Genomic DNA, 26,244 nt, shown 5'->3' with positions numbered 1-26,244 from the left:
GTGGAAATCTGTTCAGTAGTTTTTGTGCAGTCCTGCTGACAAACAGACCAACCAACAAACCAGCCAACCAAACAAAAAACAGACACGGGTAGAGACAAATACTACATTCAGCTAACTTGGTGACAAGATGGATGTATTTCTTGTTTGTATCGCTTAACAGCTTGGACATATGAGAGTTTTCCCATTCTTGAGGATGATATTCACAAGCTGGAATAATTTTATGAAAAAACCATTTTGATACTTTTGATCAGTGGATTCTTACGTAATGATGAAAGTTGAAGCAGGATACGTCACTGCATAGTGTAGACATACAGTCACTTATCTGAAATTGCCTCGTCGGGGGCGGGTGGGTTTAACATCAACATTCTAGTAATGACAATGCTAACATACTGATATTCAGCGTCTTAGTTTAGCTAATTAGCGAAAAAAAACAAAAAACGGTCATGGTACCAGCATTAATAAATGGTTAGCTTGGTTTCACCATAATCTCACACATTCACAAATAAATACATTACCTTGTCACTATGTATCCTGCTAATACCTGTGATTCAAAAAGAAAAAATTGTTTTGTTTTTTTTAAAAAGTCATACTTTTTTTTAAAATCGCTGCCAAAACAAATGACCGCGCTAGCAATGTCAGCACCTTTATTACAGTGAGCAGTGGCGCTCATACTGTGTTTTTCCACTATGACCACCAGGACTGCAAGTTCCGTGAAACTACTTTGATTTAAAAAGAAAAGTGGTCCATACTCTCCACACCGTGCATCATTGATTTCCAATGATCAGACACCAAAAGGACAAAAAGTTTGGAGTAAAGATTTGAAGTGGGATGCGTTCACAGAACACATGAGCACACTTAACTTTGGCTTTGTTCGAGCCCTCCCCCCACTGCGTTCGGCTGTGAGAAGCACACTGGCTCGGGTGAATTCAGGGACATCTCTCTGTGGCACATGCACACAAACACAAATCACCTACATATGGGCTCCAAAGTGAAACAAAGTTCAGCCAAGTTGAGACAAAGTACTCCCCTATATCTTCTAAGAAGCGGCAATGCTCATGGTGATTCAGGGACATTGTTTGACTGAGCACACCATCCAGTCATGACCGGCTCCACAATCCCGTCTGGAGACGGGGTGACCCACAGGATTGAGGGGTGACACGTGAGGAATGGATTTGTTAAAGTAGGGTAGGTGGGAGGGGTAGTGAGGCAGACGTCGTAAGGGAAAGGCAAGAGAGTGAGAGCAAGTGTCTGTCGGGGGACTTGGGGAGGATTCTGTGAGCTGCCGAGACCTTATAGAAGTCAGCGCTGAAAAGCGGGCGGACGGGCTGACACACGCGTCCTGACTCGCAGTCTCACAGACTCCTTCACCAACAATGGACATGCACAAAACTTGCTCTTACACAACAGCAGATCCACTGCGTGCGTGCTCACACACACACACGCAGCATAGGAGCTCTGAGTCATGTTCAGACGAAACCGTCTGTGTTTTAATGAAATTAACCAGAGACACTATAACTCTCTGACTTTATGAGTAACAGACATGTTGCATTCTGTCTATAATGACACTCTACTACACTTTGGAGGGAAATATTGATCTTATTACTGACTATGTTTATTTAATAACTTTAGTTACTAGTTACTTTGCAGATAAATGTTAGATAGATGATCCCAGCTCTCGTTTTATGATAAACTAAGCTAAACTCCAGCTTCACCACCAGCTTTACACACTATAGTGTGTTAACAGGACTTGGGGAGTACTACAGCAGATATGAAAATGTGTATAAGGTCTTTTGTGGCTCCAGAAGAAGCTGCATGCAGAACCCCTGTACCTAGATTACCCACAATGCAACTTAGCCACAGAGTGACATCACTGGAGGCACTTTATCAGAAACAGTCCTCAAGACCTGTAAACACACATTAATGAGTACAGTTGGTGGAGGTTCCCTTTAACTTTGGGCAAGAAAATAATCAATAAGCATGTTTATCAAAATGTTGAACTACTCCCTAAAGATGATCGGAGAAATGCAATTGTGTCGAGAGGCAAGTGGTCTCTGCTGTGTTAAACCCATCAACTTCAATCCTCCACTTCTCTTTGTAATTGATTTCGAGGACAGCTGCTCAGGGAGCAGTAGCACTAGTGGTCTAGTTTTCACACTGAGCCTAATTTCATCCTGGGATTTATTATCGACCTGCCTGCTCCTGTTTAAATCTGCTGTCTACGGTTTACGGTGAGGTACAAATTGACATGTCTCTCAGTTGAACTGGGACAGAGGAAAGGGAATTAATATTCAGAACAGTTACACAACTGTTTACATCATATCGGGTATGGTCACAGTTTGTTACAGTGAAACCTCTCGGCACTAACCACACTTGGGGGCGAACGAGCATAGGGTAAGGGTTAGAATAAATCTCTTAGTCGTGAGCTGGTGTAGACGTTTTTTGAGCTAAGGGTTATTAGATACAAGGCATAAGCCGGCTTGGCTATAATCTGTAAATCTGCTCAGAGGTCCTTTTCCACTGAACATGAATTATTTGAAAGCATTCAAAATACAGCATGCACATTAATCAAGCACACAGGGAATTAGAAGTGGGCTTTATGTAAGGATTACTTTATGCATACTTTTACCTGATGTGAAATATAGAATCAAGCGTGTCTGTGTAGACATGAGAAGCAATGTATTTGTAATTAGAAAAAAAAAAAAATCTCAAGTAAATGACTAAAGTTGCAGACAGATGCTCAGAATAAAACTATGTAAGGCATGAAGTGGTCTCCACCCTGCGTCAAGTTTCGAACCAGCTGCAAGAATGCAGGAAGTCCAGTGATACTTACAAAAATAAAAGCACGGCGTTGGTCACGTTTAGGAAACACAACTTTCAGCAACAAACACACCCAGCGGGTGTAAATAAATAAATTGCGACGCGACACCGCACATGCGTCAAACATACGAAAGCACGGAATACGATAACAGCCGGGGGTGCGCGCGCGCGTGTGTATGTCTTCGTGGAAGCTGTGTTCCAGGAAAACGTGGCGTGAGGCGTTCTAACTTGACACCGGTCACCTTTCCTTGATCCCGAGCCTGCAGCCAATCAGCGGCTGTGAGGGACACACGAGCGGTGATAATATCCACGGAGCAGGCTGCGGGCAGGAGGAACAAAGAAAGCCGCCCGTTGCGTGTTAATGTCCCTCCAGCTCGTCAACACAGGCACGCACCGACCGAGCAGAGGCTCTTTCTTTTTGTTTTCGCGTTATTTTAACACTTCCCCCCTACTCATTGAATGTCACAGCGCGTCTTAAGTGAGGTCGGTTGGTTTCGCTGAGGGGAAGAGGAAACTTGGCGTCGCACAAAAAAAGAGCTTCTTGTCGGTTCTCCTTTCTCGCTTTTTGCCTTGGATACGCTGGTTGGAAGGTAGCTGTTGTCGCTTGGTAAGTTTTCATGTTTTGTTTTTTTTCTCTCTTCGGTGAGGTTTTAGCAGGCGCTGGAATTCACTGCCAGAGCACTGCGAGGAGTCGAGAACTCCCGTCGCAAACTTTCCTCTTGTGTTTTTCTGCCGCAACGATAGCGCCGATACGTCCCCTCCGCACCCTGTCGGGAGAAGGGAGCTTTTTTTTCTCCAAACTACATTTATTTTTGTTTGATTTTAGTGCTTTTTTCGCTGCTTGTCAAATAGGAAACTGTACCAAGGGGAATGAAACGAAAGACAGTTTACAGCTATTCAGTATGAGCACACATTTCGGCATAAAACTATTAGAACTAGTCGCTCATTTCATTCACATCGAACCATTAAAGTCCTTGAGTTGTTTTCTCGCAGACTAACCTAACCTAGCAGCCTGGACTGGTACAGCAGCAGGAGGTATGAGTCAATCAAAAACAAATACAGCTTGCACGTACCGACCTAAATTGCGTTCTATGAAATCACCCATGTGCCAAAACACCAAGAAGACTCAGGTGACACATTAAGTGCAAGTTACATGGATTGTGCATCAGCAGTTCATCGTGTATGGAAGTTCAGGCTGGTGAGCTGCCAGAATTTGAATAGAGATTATGGCTTGCTGTTTTTCTTCCTGCAACACAGAAGTGTTCACACCAGGCAGTGTGCTCTGCTGCACAAACCAGTCAGCTGCCTGGAGGAATAGTTCTGTATGCACAAATCAAACCAGTTTCCCTCAAATGAATTTATCCTTATGTCTGGCATGGTTTCTGTTGGTAGCGTCTGAAGTTGCCTGCACGTTGTGAAGTTTTCAAACTAAGCGAGAGCAGACGGTTTCTGTTTCGCTGGCTCTGCTTTTGGAATAGACTCGCTTTACTCCAGGTAAGCAAACAGGGCAGCCTAATGCCGTAGAAGCAGCGAAAGGTAGACCTTTTGACTTCCTTCAGTGCCCGTTCGATTTTTAAATTTGCCTGCTATTCAGAGGCTAAATGCTCGGCCTGCAACCACACCATCTGCTTTGCCCTCCTGGGCATTTGCAGGCTACTGTCCAGATCAAGTGTTATGAGAGATTTGTGTGGGTGGACCACAGCAGATGGTGAGATGGAGAACATAACTGGCTGATGTGGTAGCGAGGCTCACTGTTGTGGTTGTTGGTCTCGTTTTTCAGTTGTGGTTGGCGCAGTAAACAAAAACTAAAATCTTTTTTTAACATGCGGGCAGTTTCCCACAGGACAACTCCATCATAGTCAGAATGGCAAATGGTTTGGATGTTGATAAACATCTTTATACTGTGAAAAGCTAGCTCATTTGATCCTGTCATAGAGGAATGACCCCTGCACCCTTCTTTCTCACCATCTGGGGTTTGACCCTGTGGCCACTGTGACATCAGTTGACCTCCCTGTTGCCGCGTAGGTGGGTGACATAAACGTGCCCGTGTCTGCGGCATTCAGAGGTTAGCAGTTCTGTCATGTTTAATTCAGCAAGAATCTCCCAGGAAGCATCTTAAAGGGCATTGGTCTCTCTTGGCCACTCAGAAGCAAAAGGTTGGACTAATGCGTTGATTGCCACCCAGTCACTGATGTTTCTGTGTATGCATCCTACGTATGTTTGTGGTAGAATTTACATAAGACTTTTCTTTTTTTACAGCTATTTGACTGCTAATATTGGACATTATGTGACAATTGACTGATGTGTCAATGCAGAAACCATATCCAGGTCAGTGCTGGCTGAAAAATCCAGTACGGGTCCAGCTGTAATGCACACAATAAGTCATACTCGGCAAAGATTGTTTGTTTGTCCTTTGCCCTAGTTCGTGAATGTGGAAGCCCATTTCCTTTTCCATATAGGCTTTGATGCTTAATCACAGCAAATCAGATTTCTCCTAATAATATCGGATTAGTCTTTGATTAAGGGTTACTAAACGTATGAAAAAGAAAAATTAGTGTAGATTGCTCAAGAGGAGGACACAAGTGACTTTTACTCTGTGTAGCGAACTGGCACATTTACTTGGAGTTAACCGTCGCTGGCTAATTGGCTGCAGAAGCCTGACAGAGTAGCCATGCACTGTTGGTGATGCTCACAACAAAACTGTCAGGATATTTGGTGAATGAGTATTGACAAATGAGGTTAGTAATGATTTCCGTGCCACTTAGTTGTCCCTTCTGTGTCAGCTAGCAAACCGGTTGTGATGACAGCATCCCAGCTGATGCCCAGGTAACAACAGCTTATTCCTCTTTTCACTGTCCTGTTGCTGACATACAGGTACATACTCTGATCATGAAAATAATCCCCCTCCTCCAGATGTCCTTGAGAGATCCAATACTCAAAACAAGTTCTCAAGCTTTTCCCACCAGGAAACTGCACTTTTTTTTTTTTTATTTTTTTTTTTTATCAGCGCCTGCTCTGGCAAACATGCTATCTTCTTATTAAGGCAGCACATATTTTCCAGAGTTCTTTTTTTAAAATTTATTTATTTATTTTTCATACAATTTGTTGTTTTTAGACCAAAAGTGGTTGGCGAACAATAGATTGAACTTGTTTCCGTTTTTTGGCATTTCATTGTGGACAAGCATTTCAGAAACAAGCTGTAGTCCTGGATACTATTAACAAGTACTTTTTGTTACTGGTGTGATGACTGTTCGTTCATCCATCTGCACACCATGCATTTCTGTTGGCGTTAGACTGTCGGTATCAGATCTGTTAAATTTGGTAGATGCCTTGAGCTTTTTCTCTTATTGCTCAGGCCATTGCCAGAGTAATTTTTTGTGGTGTAGCAGGACACATTGTCTTGCAGGGAGACCACTTTCATTGGGAGTGCCATTATAATCAGGGAGTGTTATTTATTTATATTTTGTTTTTTAAAATGCAAAAAACCTGTGAAAAATGGTCAAAGCTGATGAAATTACTTGTTGAGATATTCGATTTACGATAGCAACAGTTTGGAATTTTAAACCACAGACACTGACATTTCTGGTTGGAAAATGACAAATACTGGCTAGACTGCTAACTATTGAAATGTATGGTAATGAATTTTCTGTCAATTGCCTAACAAGTTCTCTTGGCTGTTTTTTCAAGACTGATTTGACACTTTTCAAAGCACCTGCATTTGAGTTGGATGGCTCTATGATGATCTTCTTTGACTCATATGATGAGAGTGAGAAAGTGCCAGGCCCGCCAAATAACCTAAAATGAAATAATGTGTTCTTTAAAGCACTTGGGTGAGTCAAGACATTCTTCAAACTGAGGAGGAAGCAGCGTGAGGCAAGAATTGTAACTTGTGACTGCATTGCATCCAAGTGCGAAGTGTCCACAAGTAACTCTACTGAAGCTATTTTCAAAGCAGGAAAGAAACGCACAGACGGAGGAACGTAACCTGGTGTAGGAGCAGAGACAACAGGAGAATCGCAAGCTGTTGTTAATTCCTGTTGACACTGAACATAGTGGCTGAATGAGATGATAGTGTAGCTGTGTGTGTGGCACATCAGAGCTGCAGTGTGTTCGGGAGGAGGTGGAGCTCTGTGATGAGTTTGCACAGTTGATTTTCATGTGTACGGATATTTACACATTTTATATGTATGATATACGTGCTCGTAAAAAGTACTTTATATGTGCCAGCACTTGTTTCAGCCGAATACGCTGCTCATCTCTAGCCTCTATTTCCAAACGCAAGCTGCTACACATGAATTACAGTCGGTCAGCTGCATCATGTCAGTAGATGGTTTTTCCTTCACATAGTGTCTGTCAGAGGATCTACACACAATAGTTATCTCTTGGAGGGAGTCAAAGCATGTCTAATAATGGTCCACACTGTGCACCCAGCTCGTGAGAAGCTCACTCTCCCATTTGCTCGCACACACATTCAGAGTCGGGGCTGTTTCAGCAAAGGGGCACTGTAGCCAGTGTGTCTGATGCTGACTCAGTAGAATGTTAATGTTGTGAAATCCCATTAAGAGCAATCCAGGGCTGAGCGTGGCCACGCCTGGGCTTTACGGGACAGCAGGTTGTTTTAAAAGGCCAGCAGTGCCCTTGTGTTTGCACAGTGTAATAGAATCTAATCAATTGAATGGCTCACACTAAATTGAATTGCTCTTTTAAATCACTGCCACTCATGTTTAATTGCTCTTGAAGACCAGTTGAGTGATTTTGGAAGAATGTCAAAAAAATGTGAAAATGTTTTGTTTTTGTTTTTTTTGGTGCCACTGCTGCACTTTGGTCTACCCCCCATGAATACTGTTCAGTTTTTAACTATTGCTTTGTCATTGTTGTATGAGGGGAAATTAAAAAGTAAAACATTTTTATTTATTTTTTTAATCCACAAATTGTTTTCATTACTCTGTCCTGATATGAGGCATTGAGCAGCATGAGGTGCATGTAAAGTAGTAACATTACCCGTCAGGCTCAGTTGTCCCAGTGGGTTTCAGGTGGGTCATTTTGTGGCTCCTTCTACTGGAATGGATCATGAAATGTACTGCCCACCCTGTCACCAGTAGTCTCTTATTGTAGCACATTGCCACTGTCAGCATTGATTAAACAAGACACAAGGCCTTGTTTTTTTCAACATAGCTTCTATAATATGCCCACCCATTTTGAAGCAAATCCCACTCACGATTTCCCACTGTTTAGGCATGGTGTGCATGTTAATGGAATAGGTTACTGCACATGTGAGCCAGTGTTGCCTGTCGCTGCTGGGTGAGTGATGTGTGCAGAAGATTGGATCCTCACTCAGCTCTTCAGGCAGATGATGGATGTTTGTCCCTATGGAGAGGTAGAGAGAGGGATGTACCACAGGAGTTACTGGGGCTGTTTATCATCACATCTGAGAAGGATGTGGTGTAAAGCGCTCCTCCTGGAAGAAGCTTACACCCACATGTTTCTATACTGGTACACCAAAGCTCTGCATTATGTGCTGCATTGAGCTGCAAACTCCTGTGCATGTAAACTACTCTTGAGCCCTGACAGTGTTTATGGTCAAAATGTATTTACGAAATGCACTATGTACTCATCCTCATCATTTCTGACTTCAGTAGCAGCAAAAAAGAGTTGTCAGTTTTCAAATGTAGTTAACTGGTGATCTTGTATATATTTTCTGTGGGGATTTACAGCTTTGTTGGATCTTTCCACTGATTCTATAGGCCAGTCAAAGAAACTGGGGTGGGTATGGGACATACTGCTGCATCAGCTGGCCATCAGCTGTAGCCATTATGTGCAACTTCAGAAAGTAAATGTGAGATGACTGATCAATTGGTCTCTGTCTGCATTATTTCTTGAGCGTTGATTTGGTATGTTAATGCCATGGCAGCTGGACAATGGTCTTTTTTTTATTGACTTTGGTGTTTTGCATACACAGATGTGTTCACATGTACAGTGGTTACAGTTTGTCATGTTTTTGAGTGCAGCAGTATAGATGCCCTCCAGGACAGACCATCTGAGAAATAATCAAATCTTTCACCCTGCGCTGGACTGTGTCCTTTCTGAACAGCAATAAACACTTGAGCCTGCCAATATGTTGTGCGAACCAGTTGTTCTAGCATAATCCAGCCCTGAGACTGGAATTGGATGGTAGGCAGGTTTAGTGAGAGTCAACTGGCATATAGCAGACACAAAGATTGAGGAGGATGGTAGAACAGTGTGAGTGATCAATAGCTGGAGGAAGACGAGGGTTGCCAGCGGAAAGTAGCTATGGATGGCTGTAGTGATTGCCATAAAGAAATCAACCATTTTATTCATTAAAGTGAAACTCTCGCCATAATGCAACCTAGCCTTTTTTTTTTGTGAATGTATATGAGTAAAACCTTCGTGTAAAAGCATAATTACGGCGAAAGAGGCACTTTTAAGATTGACCGTATTTTTTTTCGCCTCAAACTCTTTCAATGGGAGTGCATCGGGCACTTTTACACTAGCATTAAAGTCACTATTTTTACAACACTTAAAAGGCTCAACACAACATGAAACTTTGCTCATAGTATCACCAGGGTCTCTACATAGCTCAGCTGAACCACATACACTCTACCCTGACATGTCGATCCATGAGTACGTCTGGGCTGCCATGACGATGGCTAGAGGAAGAAGCTACTGCTAATGTGAATTGTTCACGTAACGTTCTTTTTAGTAAACTCTGTGTACACAAACAGTGTTCTGTTGATTTTGGTGAGAGTTTCACTTTAAGGCTGAGAGAGTCTATTGTTACTGAATCCATTGTCTGAAACTCATACCAGCAGAGATGAGACATGATTATGGTACTGACAATGAAAATAGTGTGGGGTTGTTGATTTTGATGAGAATTTGGAAAGCATCCTCAGCTGATCATTTTATATAACCCAGTATTTCCAACCCACTTTATCCAGATACTACCATTTTGTGTTGTTAATCTTTTTGTTAATTCATTAAATTTTCTCCAGGGCGGCTGTAGCTCAGCGGGTAGAGCAGGTCGACTAGTGATCAGAAGGTCATTGGTTCAAATCCCAGCTCTGGGCAGGGCTGAGCTGCATGTCGAAGTGTCCTTGAGCAAGATACTGAACCCCACATTGCTCACTAGTGAGGGCCCTGCGATGAGCTGGCGACTTATCCAGGGAGCACCCTGCCCTCGCCCTGAGACAAGGCTGGGATTGGCTCCAGCAGCAACACCCTGCAACCCCGTGGAAAGGGATAATCGGTTCGGACAATGACATGACATTAAATTTTCTTTTCCTGCTTCATGTGTGGGGCAATGCCCCTTTTCCCTTTTATTCACTACAATATAAATACACAGATACACGCCTGTTTAGGCCAGACATTTCTCCCAAGTGCTGCTTTTTCCTCATCCAACTCAATCCCTGCTCCTTTTTTTGTATCCCCATCTTATTTCCTGCTATAGCAATCTACCATGCAAAGCAGTGTGCCCAAACCATTGGGTCATTGTGAGGGCAGACTCCACATACACACATGCCACTGTGAATACTTTCACCTCAGTTGACCTTTTAGACAGTAGTGTGTATATGTTGGTTACGAAATTGCAGTCATACATGACTGCTCGATGTCAGTTTGGTGCAACAGAAATCGAATAACAGGAGCACATTCACATGCGTCAGAATGCTGAAGCAGAGGCTTACGATAAAGGGGAATTTTGGTATTTTAAACCTGGGCCTTTTTATATTTACATGTTTTTGTGTGTAAATAATTTGTCCTTGATGAAACTTTTGGAATTGCTCTCAGTAGATCCTAGGAATTGGAATCTCTTGGCACCTCGCAGTTTCATTTGTTTCAGATTCTGAGTTTGATTAATTACCTTCTCTAATATGGTATTAAAGAAAAGGCTTTTCTTTGTCAAATATGACTTTCTATGATCACAGAATCCTCCTGTTACAGGCAATGAGTATATCCATGAGAGAAAAACAGTATACTGTAGCCTATATAAAAATAAGAAAGCTCATCTCTCTCATCTCATTATCTACCACTTATCTTTGAGGGTCATGGGGATGTAAGCGCTTTATCCCCCCTTTTCAAAGGTCTGTGGGGAAATTACTGGAGCCAATCCCAATTATCTCCCTGGGTGAAGGAAGGGTACACCCTGGACGAGTTGCCAGCTCATCGCAGGAACCTTACTGATGGCAGAGGCCGCCACACAAGGTGCCAACTGCACATCAGGAGCAGTTTTGGGGTTCAGTATCTTGCTCAAGGATACTTGAGACACGCAGCTCAGTTTCGCCCCAGGGGAGCCGGGATACGAACCACAAAATAAGCTAAAAAAAGCTTTAAATGCAATAACCAATAGGGCTGGGTACCAAACTTTGTTTTTTTTTTTTTTTTAATGGCACCAACCAAAATGCTTCAGTAGTACCATTTAACAAAATATACCTCGTCTTTCGGTGTCAAGTTTCGGTCCCCAGAGGTAAATCATGTGATTAAGACAATGCTGCCGGTGATTGGCTGTAACTTTACACGTGACTGCGGCATGCAGGAAAAATACATACATGGTTACAAGAGACGATTAGTAGTTAGGCCCACAGACGGGGTTCACACACATCTGAGTTGTGAACTGTAGTTGTGTGTGTCGGCTAACCGGTTAAAAAAATGCCACCAAAAAAGCCTGGCTCCATTTTAGCAAGATTGATGCCAATCGTATGCGATGCAGTATATGCAAGAAAAGTAATTTGATGAAGCACCTGACCGTGCACGGAATCAGTAATCGGCAAGAGCAGAAAGTTGCTCCATGTTTGACTGCAAAAAGTGCGGACCGCAGCCATCCTCCTCTCAGCATTTAAGTCCACCTGTGGACTTTACAGAGCCCGAGAGGCCTGATTCAAAATCTCCACCACCGGACTCCAGTGTGTAATGTTAACTGAAGATATTAGTGTATAGCTTTATTTTATGGCTATGTAGTTAGCTAAATCAAAAGCTAACTAGAGGCTCACAGTAACAGATAAAGCTTAGCTTGTAAAGATGTGCTCATCAATTGGGTCAGCTGGTAATGTAACATTCACTGTTATGTTTATCTTTGCCTCACAGTAAACACCATCAGCCAGGAACGGGCTTGTCTGTGTCCTGAGAAAGCAGACATGTTGGTTTTTTTTCTGAAGGAAAAACCGCAAAGTGAAAAGGTCCTCAATTTGTAGCAGTGAGCATTTGACATTGTCATTTGTTTGTAAGTGTTCTTTTGCACTAGAAATTATTTATTTTTTTCTGTGAGAAAAAATGCTTGGAGTGGAAAAGAACCAAAGCTGAAAAGTAAAACAAGATGTGTACTGTAATGTGTTATGAAATTTTCTTTTTGTTAGAATTGATATTATAAAATTGGTATTGAAAAAAGTATCGCTCAGGAACTGGTATCGAAGTGAAGGCATTGGTATTGGTACCGGTATTGAAGATTTTTGATTGATACACAGCCCTAATAATCAATGCAGCTTGGATTTCAACACATTATGGAGCTATGTATCAACTCTCATATTAAAACATGGCTACTTGCCTATCCGCTTTCATCGAAGTGTCCAAAACTTGTTTCACTGTAGAGCGTCGGTATGGCTGTGTCAGTGAAGTAACGCTGACATGGTATTTTGTATCTTGGCTCTAGAGTGAACACCATCGTCCGAAAACCCACGTTCTCCACAACTGAATATGGTCTTAAATCCAATGCAATAAAACTTGCAATGGATTTGGTAATCGCTCTCTTGGAGTTTGGTTGAAACTGTGCCACAGCCTGCTCGATTGTTCTCTGGCTGCCATCTGCAACAGGTCGCTGCTTCTCTCCCAACTCTGGGTGGTAGTGCACAAGGTGGTTTCTCAAATTAGTTGTGTTGCTGAAGTGTTTAAGTTGAGTTCCACAAACCTTACAAACTGTGTAGGGCTTATCAATTCTCCCGTCGTCTTCATGGAACTCAAAATGCTGCCATACATTAGCTTTCAAAGAAGTCAGTGCCGGTCTTATAGGCTTGGTGCTAGTCATTGCAGCCATTTTGTCACTGCCTAAACATAAACAACTTGCACATGTGTGTTTGGTGCGCATGCATGTACAGCAGAGAATCAGCAGGTGCTTTCTGTAGCACTCTGCATCAGGTGAACTGAATGTTGCAGCGGGTGAACTGATTTAAGTTTTAAAATTCTGATTATTAATTCATCTGCACCGAGACATAATCATTCTAGAGAGAATCGCAATGCATCGAAGAATCGAATATTTTTCCCACCCCTAGTAGATCCCCTCAGCTGGCAACCACAAAATAATAATTTGGGGCAACTGACTATCATAGATCTGCCCATTAAAGGTGCTTGTTTTCACCACTGACAGGCTGAGGTTGTTATTCTGAGTGTCTGAGTGTTACTTTTGGTAAATAGGAATTGTTTACGCATCAAAACTCCTAAATATAAAAAGTTATATAAAGTTGGTGTTTAAAAATACTGGAATTACCCTTGAAGTAGCAGTGTTTTCCTCAAGTCATGGGTGCAATGCAATACTTGGTGATAATGTAAAGTGTTTTTCAGTTGTAGATGTGTTTTATACAGTAAATGTACTGAATAGTATATTGATCTTAAAAAAAATCTTTATGGTCTCTAGTTATGCATGTGCATTTTTTTTTTTAAATTAAAAAAACCTGTTTCATACTCTTTCTGATGTTACTTAAACATGCTTATGCACATACACACACACCTTTTTGGTTTCAGCATCCCATCAACAGAGTTGTTCGGACATACAACACTGACGTGAATTATTGATTTGTCCTGTGTGCTCATGGATGTGCTCTGCTGGAATTCTACTGCTCCACTGATGTTCAGCAGCTTTCTTGCCTGCTGGGTCCCTCTGTTAGATGTCATTTTTCTTCACAGCAGTTGGTTCCATCTGAAGAACCCTTGTAATCTTCCCCTGGTTCTCTGTATTTTTAATTATGTTGTTCATCTGTTCTTTGAGGTGTGCTCGCAAAGTAAAAGATGGCAACAAAAGTATAAAATATCTAAATTTGTTGAAATGTTTGCCAAGCAGATTTACCGCACCATTAATTCCATAATTGTGCAGATAAACTGCTGTGCCGACGTACACTTAACCAGTCGTACCCACTACTATGTTGGGAGTTATTCTGAGGTTAGAACAAACTAATATGTGTTTGAAGCTGAGTGTTTTACAGAGTCTCGGGAAGGGAAGAGGTTAGATCAAAGCAACTCAAAAACGGAACAGACACTTTTTCACACCACTGACCCCCTTCAAAATTTTGTGTAGCATTTTAATTAGAACTTTGTCAAGTGTTTGAGCGATTATCCAATTTAATCACACCACGTTTGACTGTAGCTAATGACTAATTTTCTCAGGGGTAGATGAGGCCACATGGGCACCAATGGTGCATTGAGCTTTTTTAGCCGCTAAAGTGGCATGTTACTTTTGATCTGCTAACGTGCCTCCCAGTTAAGTACCATGTCATCTAAACCGTCCTCTGGCCTACATGCCTAGAATCCCAGCTCATCTTTGAGTGTAGCCATTTCAGCTGTTAAAATGTTTGCCAATAGGCTGTGTTAGAAGTATGCAGAAGAATGTGGTGGTTGCTGCATTTTTAAAATCACAATGGGCTATTAGAGCAGGAGAGAAAAGTGGTGAGTGTATTTCTATTTTTCCATTTTTATAGAAAATAAGTGTACTTCCTATTTGGTTTATCAAGCCACATCATAGCCACAGTCCCAAAGTTCTGATAAGGATAAAAAAAACATTGATGTTTATGATTTACAGCCCACGATCACTTGCTGTCGTGAGCTTTATATGGATGCACTGATTGCATGTTTTATCTTGTGACTGGATCAAAAACGAGAGTCATGTTATTAATATGTTCCTCTTAGGATGAATTATTTCACTTGCCCACACCCCACCCCTTATCAATCAGAATGATAGTCTGTATGTCCTGTCCAGTCTGATCAGAGGATTGAGATACGTACACCACATTAGGCACACAGACGCACTGCAGCCCTCCTCCTCCAGTTAAACAGAGCATGTTGCTCAAATACATTCAGAGCTGTTGTCATCATCTTTATTATCACAGGCAAACTCCATGTTGAAAGATTGGACTGTCAGTAGCTGTTCTGGGTTGCTTGTATCCATGGGGCCTCCAGCTGATCGATGAGTAGAGGGCTTAATCCATGCGTGTATATTGTGAATCCGAGAGCATGGTGTACAAATCCTTTGGCACACATTTCCACATCCAGTTTTTTCCTACAGTGGCCCTGGAGGGGCTCCATAGATACGAACTGGCACAATGAATAAAAAGAAATGCTGTGTCTGGTTCAAGAGAGAGGAGAGAAAATTTAAGTATTGATTTGAACTTAAAATTGGCGTGGAAGATGCCCCCGTCACTTGTAAATCATTTATGTGGCAGCATTTTTTGGTATCTGCTGGAAACAATAAACACGGACAGAATGACTCAAACCGCAGCACACTAAGAAAATAGTGCTGTACAGTGCGGCTTTCACAAGCACTATGCAATGAGACCTACAGTACAATCAAGATCTCTGCTAAAATCAACCACACAGACAAGGCCGACAAATGCCTGAGAAACGGTGAATGTTGTATTGCAGACTCCACTTTTTGAGTCCCACACAGGTACAAACATAGCCAAAGTTTTACAAGTAGCTGTCACTGGCTGCATGTAAATAAAGGTGATGCCATGGTTTGGCCTGTTTAAGCTGACAATGCATTTATTATTATTATTATTATTATTATTATTATTTTATTATTTTATTATTATTATTATTATTATTAATAATAATAATAATAATAATAATAATAATAATAATAATAATAATAATAATAATAATTGTTATTATTGGTATTATTATTATTATTATTATTATTATTATTATTATTATTATTATTATTATTATTATTATTATGGCCCAGCCTAATATATTCTAAGCTATTTAGCCTAGCATATGTTAGGCTGGGCAATGTAGTTGAAGCCAGCTCTTAGCTCTGTATCATGCTTGAAGAGAAACTAGTGCATTGCCTGTAGGAAGTGCATTCCTGTAGAAAAGTGGGAGGTTAAGTAGCTTTTTCATGAATGGCCAAATGAGGTTGTGTTTGAGAGTGGGACTTCAGGGATATAATTGGCTGTTTTTGACTGCTTTTGATTTTACCATTATATTTCACCATAAAAACTATTCACCTTCCTTGTTTGGTGTCAGCACAACCTCACATGTGACTGTACATTTATTTTTTCATGTTGACATACTGTATTAACACAATGGAACTAAAATCACAAAAAAACATAAAATCCCAGGAGGAAAAATTTAGATTTTTTACTGTGAAAACCACAAATATGTTTAACAAGCCATTTTTAAATCACGCGGTTTGCCATATAATTTTTTGGTTGGTTGTTGTGGTGCTTTTTTCCACCAATAGGAACATGTTTTCTTGCTTGCAAACACTTCCTCCTTGGGGACACTTTTGTGACAAAAGCCGTTTTTACAGTTTCTTCCTGCATCAGACACAAAACAAACATGACGGCAAGGTTCGAAAAAGCGTGACGGAGATTATTTATCATCCGAGTCCGGTTTTGGATGCACTGGCGCATCCGTCGAGTCAGGAGGTGGAGCGTGGTCGTGGGCAAGCAGCTAGCTACACATAAACATCCACAGATTCCAATTCCAGTTTGTTGTCGTCGCGTATCCAGATCTCCTCAGACCCGAACAGACTCAGTGTGGACTCCTTTAGTCTCATTAATCCACAACAGTCGGTTTAGACGCACAGAATGGGACCGAACCAACGGCAAAATCCCTGTCCAGCTTGCGCCGCTGCAGGTATAAATCCGCTTGTTTCTTAAGGTATGTTGTGGGGGAGAGCTCTGCAGTGATTGGCTCTGGTGGTCATGTGACTATGGTGACTATGGTGGCTATGGTTGACAGTGCTAGTGGAATTGGTAAATCATTTATGAAACCATTTATTAATGGTATCATTTTAGCCAAAACAAATCCGACGTTCCACACCCTTAAACCAAACAGCAGCCCTGTTGAAAATTTCAGGTCAGTCTGATCCTGAGCTGCAGAGATATTTGAGACAGACAGACATTCCTTGCTTTTATAGAGAAATGTGGTCAGTCTCTGTTTGCAATTCAAGTATTGAGAGAGTGCTGCTCTGATTATGATTCGTACTTATTGTTTGCACTTGAAGGAAGACTAAGAAAAAGGTACTGTTTTTAAGGTTTTTAACTTGCATGTTTAATGTCAGTTTGTGATGAGTTAATCTAGAAGCTCATACAGTTACAGTGAGATCTGAAGAGACTCATGAGAAATCATGTAGTTGAGTTTCTAGCAAAACCTTTTACGGTTCCTACATATTTATATCTTGCACTGCACATGATGATTCATTTATGATGCATTCATTACATGATGATTACTAGTTACCAACATTTCAAAATGGACCTGCACTGTTTTGCATTGTGTGATTTTTGATCAAATAAGGATATTTTTCCAGTCATATATCTCATCATTGAACTTTTCTTGAAGTTAGTGTTTAGATTCTCATTCTCATGAGCCCAATATTGTACATAGCCTGGAAGTTATTCATCTTTACACTCCATTTGCACATTGCACCCATCTTAATTGTACAATTAAATTGTCACTCTAATGGCCATTGTATTCAACATGGGCCAATCTACAACTTTGATTCAGACACTAGACATGTTGGGTCACCTGAGAATGTCTTTGGATTGAGCCACACAGCATTGGAAGCAGAGAAGGTAGATGAAGCAGAAATGATTGAGAGCTGTAGTGTCTCAGAGGCCTCGTACTGATAAATGGTTCACTCCCTCTTCCCTCATCACTAAAAATGTCAAATCATTAAAAGCTGCGGTTCTCTATAATCCTCCCAACTCTGATGGGAGACATGTTCTGCCAGCTCAGCTGGCCTCCTCTTTCCTCTTGTAGAGTATGTTAAACTGCACTCCCAAGTGTTTGTGAGCCAATTTGGGTTTAGACCTCAGTTACTGTGCGCTGATTGTCCTTTTTTAAATTATCAATGGATTATAAAATGGCAGTCGAAGAGCTGCTTAAAATTCATGTGCACTAATTAAAATATCAGTGTTTACATGCCTGTGATAATGCTTTCGTCCTGAAGCATAAAACAAAAAAACAGATAAATGTGGTTGGGGAATGTCCGGGTTGTCTGTTCTGGGTAGAGATCGACTGATTAATCGGCGTCGATAGGACCCTTTACAAACTGTTGTTATTGGCTGAACTTGGCTTCAATAGATGGCTGCGCATTCTTCACTGACCAAGCAGGGGAGTACATCACCATTTTACATGGAGGTTACTCTGAGTCAGTCATCTTCATTTAAGGGCCACTTCTGCTGATCCTGTTATCCTGTTAATCTCAAATAAACAAACTGACAGATGGGTAGCTACTGTACAATAACAGTAGAAATGCAGCAGCCATACATGCTCGACAGACATTAATTAATGTCACGTTTTTCAAAGTAGACTAAGAGAGACTGTTGTGTCAGAGACATTTTTTTTCGTAAAGTAATTCTCCACTCCATGAAATACCTTCCACGCATTACTATGGCCAAAGGGTTAGAAAATATGGGCTAGCGTTAAATCTCTGCAGTCTCGGGGTAATGTTAAACATTGGAACAGTTGATTTTACTGGAGGCTGACAAGTGTGACATTTAAGTCATATCTAGAGATCGAGAGAGAGAGACTTATGAGAAAAAAAAATACCACAGCTGGAGCAGCGTCCGTCCTCCTGCCCGCCCTTCCAAGTTTTCGTTACATTTCTGGCTGAAAAACAACGTCTGTCACCGGCAAAAAACTTTAACTCACCAAGTGTTTGGGATGAAAATAAATCATGGTGACGGTCAACCATCCAGACCGCGAGTTCAGTAAACAGCCTCAGTCCCCGTGAGTTAGTCAGACGGGTCCTATTTACTGATGGCAAATATGTGATTTAGCGTGAAAAACGTAACGTTGTCACTTTCCAGGATGCTTGGTGGGTCAGGATCACAATCACTGCACATTTTGTGTGAATTACACTGTGGTTCGTCTTTAAGGTGGAGATGCTTCGCTCTGTGTGAATCACCATCTGAGAAGATTTGGTGAACCAGCACTCTGGAGATAATGCGGCACTGCTGTGTAAAAAGGGCTGGTGGAACTTGTCACAAGGAGGGTGGGAGGGACTAGGGCCAGAGAGAGAGGGCCTGATTGTTCAGTTCAACATTTCTAATTACCAATGCACAGGAGCATGAAGGGGTTTGGGGAATTAACACAGTCACTGTGTTCCTGGAAATTTGCATTGGTATGAGTTTATATACCCAGGGGTCAGTAAAGACTGAGAAATACATTAGTGGAGTTTGACCAGAGAAGAAGCTGGACTATCGAACAAAAGGACATTGTTAGTGGTAGTGGTAGCACTGTTAAATGTTGAGGAAATAAGTGATTATTTTTCGTGATTCTAAGAAACAAAATAAGATCTGTTAGCTGTTTATAAAGAAAAAAGAAAAGAAAAATCAGAAATTTAAGTAATTTATTTATTTCTCTGATCGAAGTTCGGTAAAATGATGTAAACTAACCTTGACTGAAGTACATCGGGACATTTATTTTTCTATAAACTTGTGCCATCACATTAAACTGCAGCTTATAGTTCCCGTTTTATATTCCTTTGAACAGATACTATCTATCCTGCTGTGTTTAGCTCTGCTGTTAGCTCTGTTAGCTGTAAGCTCCCTTAGCCAAACACACCACCAGATTCTCTTGCTCACCTGTTGTTAACAGCTCACTAGCTTTTCTTCTGTCTCAAAACTGATTTGCATAACCCTTTTGGTTTAATATGCCCAACATATTTGCAAGGCTCTTAGGTCTCATGCTGAGCAGCCAGCTAGTGATTATAACCAACACTGACACAGCACTCAGTTGTAGTCATTGCCGGGTTCATTTTTGTCATTTGCCAAGCAATAGTCTGTTCCTATGCATAATTTCTGTCATCCTGGAGAGGGTGACAACATGGGCCATTAGTCTTGAGCCATGCATTGTGTTATTGCACTTAAGCCATATCCAATTGGCTCTTCCGAACCAGCCACTGCTCAAGCTATTTAGAAGATATTTAGAAAGAAATAGTGAATGTTTGCTGATCAGTTGGAGCACCCTTGTTGACCTGCATAGTGAGGACTGCTTCCCAGAGGTTATTTGTATGGTAATTAGTGTAGCTATGTCATTAAGATCACCTTGACTTCTGTTACCACACCAACATTACTACAGCTACTCGCTAGCTGTTACTGGAGCTGTATATGAGTGTGAGGAAACAGGTGGTGAGGAGTGAGAAGCATTGGATAGAAGACTACTGTGTAAGCCATCCTGCTGTCTCATCAGACCACACACTATCAGGGTCTGGATCAGTTAGTCAGATGTGTGTATGTGTGCCTGCATGTGCTTGCTTGTTTTTCTCTAGTGCTGATCATTTGGAAAGCTGTACCCTGCAGCCACTGCACACAATCTCTGGTTCATTTGTGAACCTGTTACTCTTTCAGCTTAGCTTAAAATGACCTCGTCTGAACTGCAGTTGTTGCCATGGTATAACTGTCATGGGCGAACTCTGTATTATTGACACATTTTCTATAAAGTGATGGTAAAGTGAGTGCCTTTTTGTTTTCGTTCACTGGTCTACTGTTAAGTTTTCATTAGTTGGTTAATTGATGCACTGTATTGTCTTTTTTAACAAGGTAATGACCTCAATAACTTAGGGGACCTTGATGTTGTCAAAGGGTTGCTGGCGCTTAATGATCTGCGGTGCATTTAATCAGTGTGAGAATCCACATGGCCTCAAAGATTGCAGATAAGTTTCACAACTTTTGTTCCCTCCAAATCACTCTGCACCAGTTTTAGCTCTCCTTTCGTTTCCAAACGTTTCCTCCGTTGCTCATTTGAATCCTTAATTATCAAGATAACACACCCTTGCAGAATTGTGTGAATTGAGACTGGCAATTGATATCAATTAGTGATGATGTCTCATTTACTGCTTTTACATACACACAGGAAATCGGGTTATTGGGAGAAGTCTATCTGTGTTTACTGGGATTACCACAGATTACCACTTGATAAGATGCATTTTTTTCATTTACAGACTTTAGATAATGGGTTGCTGTGAGTGAATGTGAATGAGTTTAATTCTTATGTAGAAAGAAACTCAAATTGCTGCTGTTTTGCTAGGTAACACTTGGAAGACTCAGCAGACAGAATTACTACTCCACGAAAACTACACGGAAGAAAACCAGTCAGTGTTTTACCCACCAGATGGAGATTTAGAAGCATAAAGTAGTGCTTGACCACAGGGAGTAATGACACACACTACCCACTCCACTGTCTTTTTTTTAGTGTTTGCAGAGTATTGGTCTCAAAGTAGAATATTAAGGACATACGGCACCGTAGTAGCACTTAGCATGTACAACGCAAAACATTATGTCAGACCATTGCCTCTAATTGTGCTGTTGAGTATTAAGTGTTCGAGCTTGTAAAGTTGCTCTGCCAACTATTGTTTTTAACATTCTGAGCACCTCTTTATTTGTTGCTTCAAAGGGATCACCCACAAGGTGAAGATGGAGCACTATTTAAAAAAAAAAAAAAAATGTAAATGGCATACAATGAGAAAACATGTTGTCATGTATCTCTGTGTCACCCAAATCAAACCTTTGTGTCTTTTCTCCACAGGATATAAACAGAGCTCAATAGTGTGACCGGTTACCTTCTGACTGGGCAGAGATGAACTTTTCTCAAGACGCAGACAATCGAATGGATTAAAAGGTGGGTTTCTAATCCTACAACCAATGCACCATCATTACATACTGCAGCACTCCACTGCTTTGCCATCTATATTCAAACTCCCAGAGCTGGTCAAAGGCATGCATTGTGTTAGATGATATTGGTGGTGATGGAAGAATGACTTTCTCTTCATTGAGTTCATTGCATAGTATCCATCAAGCTGGTGACGGGAAGTGGTTGATAGTTAGGGATGTGTAGACAGACAGGCTGATTTCAATGATCTCCCTCACATTCTATAGCCCAGCTGTGGAAACCTGATCAGATCGGTTTGGGCTTACCTGTCGGCAGAGGGAAACTGATCTGATACAGCTGCTAAATATTTCAGAAGGTCCAAACCCCAAAAGCAGCTGACGTGTACTGGAGGCTTGGAGAGTTTTGGTTGAGGCTTCTACTTGCCGAGGCCTACCCACTCGGCATCAAAATTAGCAGGCCCATATCTTTGTCGTTACATGAGAAATAAAATTGCTGAAACATGCCTTTACTGAAACTAGCCAGAATGGCACTAAGAAGAGTGCAAGCCTCTGCCAAGGCCCAGCAGTCCCCTTCAGTACAGTCAAGCAATCCAGTACAAAAAAAGTTATTCAAACTGCTAGATCCAAATTTATTAGAAATGTATTTGGATCTGCAACAAATTGTTCTTAGTTAAAGATACAACTAGGATGATACAGGTGTTCCGTGTCATAGGCAAATGGTTTAAGACCAGACTGTAAATAATGCATGCAACCCCAAAGCACCAGACAACAACAAATCCGTGTGTCTAAGGTTTCTATGGCAATATGTAAACTATGCAGCACCACAGTCGAGGTAACAGTGGAATCCCACAACTACAAAGTATATGCTGGAGCCAGATTAGCTTGTCACAAACCTTAACTGAAAATGCATAGGAGCAGCCTCACATCATGAAACCTACTATGGAACCAAATAGAAAGTTTGCTTGTGTTGAATACTGACCTATTGGAAATATATTTGAATGCTGAAGAGAACCCATGGCAGCTAGTTGTACCCACAGACTTCACCCGACACAAAGATACGCTACAGTTGAACTGTTGAGGAGGAACACTGAAGAAAATACAATTTTGCTGTCTTAGTAAAAATTAAAAGTTAGGTTATTCAGGAGGGCTTCCTTCCCATAATAACCTGGATTAGACTAATTTAAACCTCATTTTATGAAACAGCATTTCAAGAAAATTAACCTTTATTGCAGAATTAAGTGGAATTTAACTGAAAATCCTACTTTATGAAACACCCCTGTTGACAGTTGGTTACTAACATCATCAGATATTTTTTTGTAGAGTGAGTCATTAACTGAGTGTGTTACACCATACACTTCTATTTGTGATTTAATTTGTCTACTGCTGGGGTGTTTTTATTTTCAGGAGCTCCAACCAACAACATCATGCGGTAACAACAGGTTTTGTCTCAACCTGCTTACTCTATGGCAGCCATACAACTGGAATTTCCCTATCAGGATACAGTCAGTTCAGGTGAACTTAGTGACCCCTGCTACCCTGTCAGGCTCTTATTATCCACACTAATGGGCTGGAGTGCACACAGTGGTTCCTTCAGCTATCACAATAACCAGAATAGCCTCAGCCTTGTCCAGTATAACTGGCCCTCCACTGTCAGACAATAACTGGAATTTCCTCAAGCTTAGTGCAGCTCTGCTTGTAATATGTGAGCAGCCTATTTTTTAATCATACTAGTGTATTGTGTGTGTGTGTGTGTGTGTGTGTGTGTGTGTGTGTGTGTGTGTGTGTGTGTGTGTGTGTGTGTGTGTGTGTGTGTGTGTGTGTGTGTGTGTGTGTGTGTGTTAATGATGTCATGATAGATGGGTTAGTGCTGGAGCGACCAGTAGCTCTTCTTGCCAGTTTTTCAGTCCCCACTTATCTTCAGACAGTAGACTTTTCTGGCTTCCCCAGATTAATGAAGACAAAACAAATCAATTAATTAACAAAATGGTTGATTTATCGCTTGCTGCATTTTATCTATCAATTTATTGATTAGTAAACTAATTATTGGAGCTCCAATTTTGTTAAAATCCTCATATGATAATCTTTCTTGTATTCAGCAAAGCCTGTTCAGCAGGTGACTGGTGGACATTGCTCATTTCACAGCTTCAACTGTGAACAACAATCAATCTCATCCTACGTGGCCATCATATTCTCATTAATAATCACTTAATCGCCTACACACAGTCAGAGACCTTTAAGAGAGGAGACAGACACACAAGCATTTTGAATAGAAAAGACCATATCCACAGAGATGGCGGTTATTTGATGCATTTACCGCATCTTTACCCCAAAAGCCAATCATCTGCTTTAAAACAGCTTAACCAGAAAACTTGTCTTGCCAAATGTGTTCTTTCACTGACACAAACACAAAGTTGAGATTCACAAGTTTCATCAGATTTGATGGCAGTAAGGGACATGCTAATGGACATCAAAGAATATTTTGAAAATAAATGAAACCTTATTTGATAAAGTGCACCTTCAGTTGGCTGATGGTGTCTCATCAGTCTGGACTGAGTCTTAAAATAAATGGAAGATACTTGCCCTCCCTACTCATTTAGATAGACAGAATAACTGCCTAATAGCATTGTAAAGATGGCTGCGGAGTGGCGAGATTCCCCTCAATGTACTTATAATTGTGTCTCACATCTTCACTGGGAGGTTAGGTTAGAAAGATACACATTCTTATTAAAATAACCCAGAGACAGGCAGGCACCTTTTAGGCAATTTTGAGTTTCAAATTCAGCTCACCTGCTTGCCATTTAACTGCACACTCTCCTTGTGTTTGTGTAGATTTTCTCAGACTACCCAGGATTTGTCCCACAGACTCCACACAGAAAGGCCTTTCCTTCTGGTGAAAATGATTAGCAACAAAGCAACCCCAGTATTGCGTTTTTAGATAAAAAATATAGCCATGTGTGAATATCACTAAGCTCTTACTTGCGTAATGCTGAGTAACAATTCATTCATTTTCCTTTACTGCCCATTTTGGCGTTGCAAATTTTAAAGAGTTACAGTTTTTTACTTATAGATGACACTTTGCCATGAAAAGATTTCTGTAATTTCTCCAACAGTTGGTAGACATTACCATATAGGCAGGTTTGCCTCTTATGTCTCTGATGTTTGGATTGCGGTCCTGCGTGTGGACACAAGAAAGAAGTGCGTTCGCAGAGAGGGTTAGCTTTGGCTTCTACTTCCAACATGTGGTTGCCAACAGATTCGTCTCCTGGGTAAACGGAGACAGGGAGACGGCCAACTGCTTCTCCTCCTCGGCTGTTGGGTGTGTCTTTTTCTAAGGAGCAGGAAGTCATCTGGACAAATGGGTCTATTATTGACAAGCCCCACTACCATGGCGGACTATCTGCTATCTGCACACACTCTACTTTATGAGGGATGAGAGGGGAATGGTTTTAAATCTTAATGCAGCATTTGTGTTTATACTGTTTTGCTTGCATTCATCTTTATCTTGTCTTAATTTATTTTCCTTTTATTTAACCCTTTATCACTATATAATTCCAATTTTCCCTGCAACTAAATGTTCTCGAAGTTTGCACCATTTCTTGTATTAATTTTTGCTCATAAATGACTCCACAAAGTTTGCATTACATTGATTGGTGTTGTGGCCCACTTTTTGTGATCCCTACTTGAGGTCATTCAGCTTCTTGCTGCGCTCCGATCAATACACCAGACCACGTCAAAACTAGTCCTGTGGCAAGCAGCAGCAGCCTTAAGCACGGGTGTTGTTGAATCTTGTATGAATGTGATGAGTGTGCTTTTTTTTTTTGTACAGTGAAAGCTCCAATGTGGCTTTCCGTCTTGAGTTAATTTGAGCCAAGTCATGTTGCGTTAATGTGGAATTCAGCATAATAAACTCTTTGACTGAACAGTGCAGGCATGCAGAGATGAATGCTGTTGTGCATTTGCTGAGATAGGGTAACAAGTGAGAGGAGGGCTTTCTTGTCTCCCAGGGGAGAAAGATGAGAGGGAGAGAAGCATGGATACATAGGTAGAGAGTGGGGGATGGCGTCAGAGCCGAGGAGAAGAAGAGAGAGACAGCTGGGTGGGTACACTGTCATAACTGAGCTTATCATACACACACATCTGTATCAAAAGGCCACATGGCATTCTTCTGCAGGGTGTAATGAATTGGCATGACGTCTAACCAAAAGACATTTTTTAAAAGCACAAAACGCAAATCAAAACTAGAACCACAGAGGTCTGTGTAATTTTAGCTGACATAGCCTGTCCTTTTTAGTTTCATCCTCAGGCCACTTTTACTAGAGATGAGACCATGTTTTGATGGATGTGGGCCCCATATACAAAAACCTGGCCAGCCTCACTGCATTGACACCACTACATTGGCAGAAATGCAAAAAAAGTGTCCAGAAGTGGCAGTAATTGTTTCCTCACTCTCAGTACATTCCAATATTTTCTATCCATCCAAGTCTTTTGGTGAGCATCACAACGTCATGCATTTACCAGGTCACTTGTAGCTTTAATTATTTTTAGTCTCTCTAAAATGTTTTTTTGTTGTTGTTTTAACAAGAAGAACAGCTGA

At 41.2% G+C, this 26,244-nt stretch overlaps 1 protein-coding gene across 2 annotated transcripts in view; it reads left to right on the top strand.

The window, feature by feature from the left end:
- Positions 1 to 3,079: 3,079 nt before the first annotated feature.
- LOC119005245 (SPRY domain-containing SOCS box protein 4-like) overlaps positions 3,080 to 26,244 on the top strand; it is a 46,591-nt gene continuing 23,426 nt past the window's right edge. The window contains exons 1-3 of one of the 2 annotated variants that reach the window (XM_037072818.1): positions 3,080 to 3,424; positions 21,568 to 21,660; positions 23,055 to 23,162. The gene's annotated coding sequence lies outside the window, so the exon portion shown is untranslated. The remainder of the gene's footprint in view (positions 3,425 to 21,567; positions 21,661 to 23,054; positions 23,163 to 26,244) is intronic. The other variant, XM_037072817.1, reaches the window with a different exon arrangement.

The sequence above is a fragment of the Acanthopagrus latus genome, chromosome 2, assembly GCF_904848185.1.
Source record: "Acanthopagrus latus isolate v.2019 chromosome 2, fAcaLat1.1, whole genome shotgun sequence".
Classification (NCBI taxonomy): Eukaryota; Metazoa; Chordata; class Actinopteri; order Spariformes; family Sparidae; genus Acanthopagrus; species Acanthopagrus latus.
This window is presented reverse-complemented; position numbering and strand designations above follow the sequence as displayed.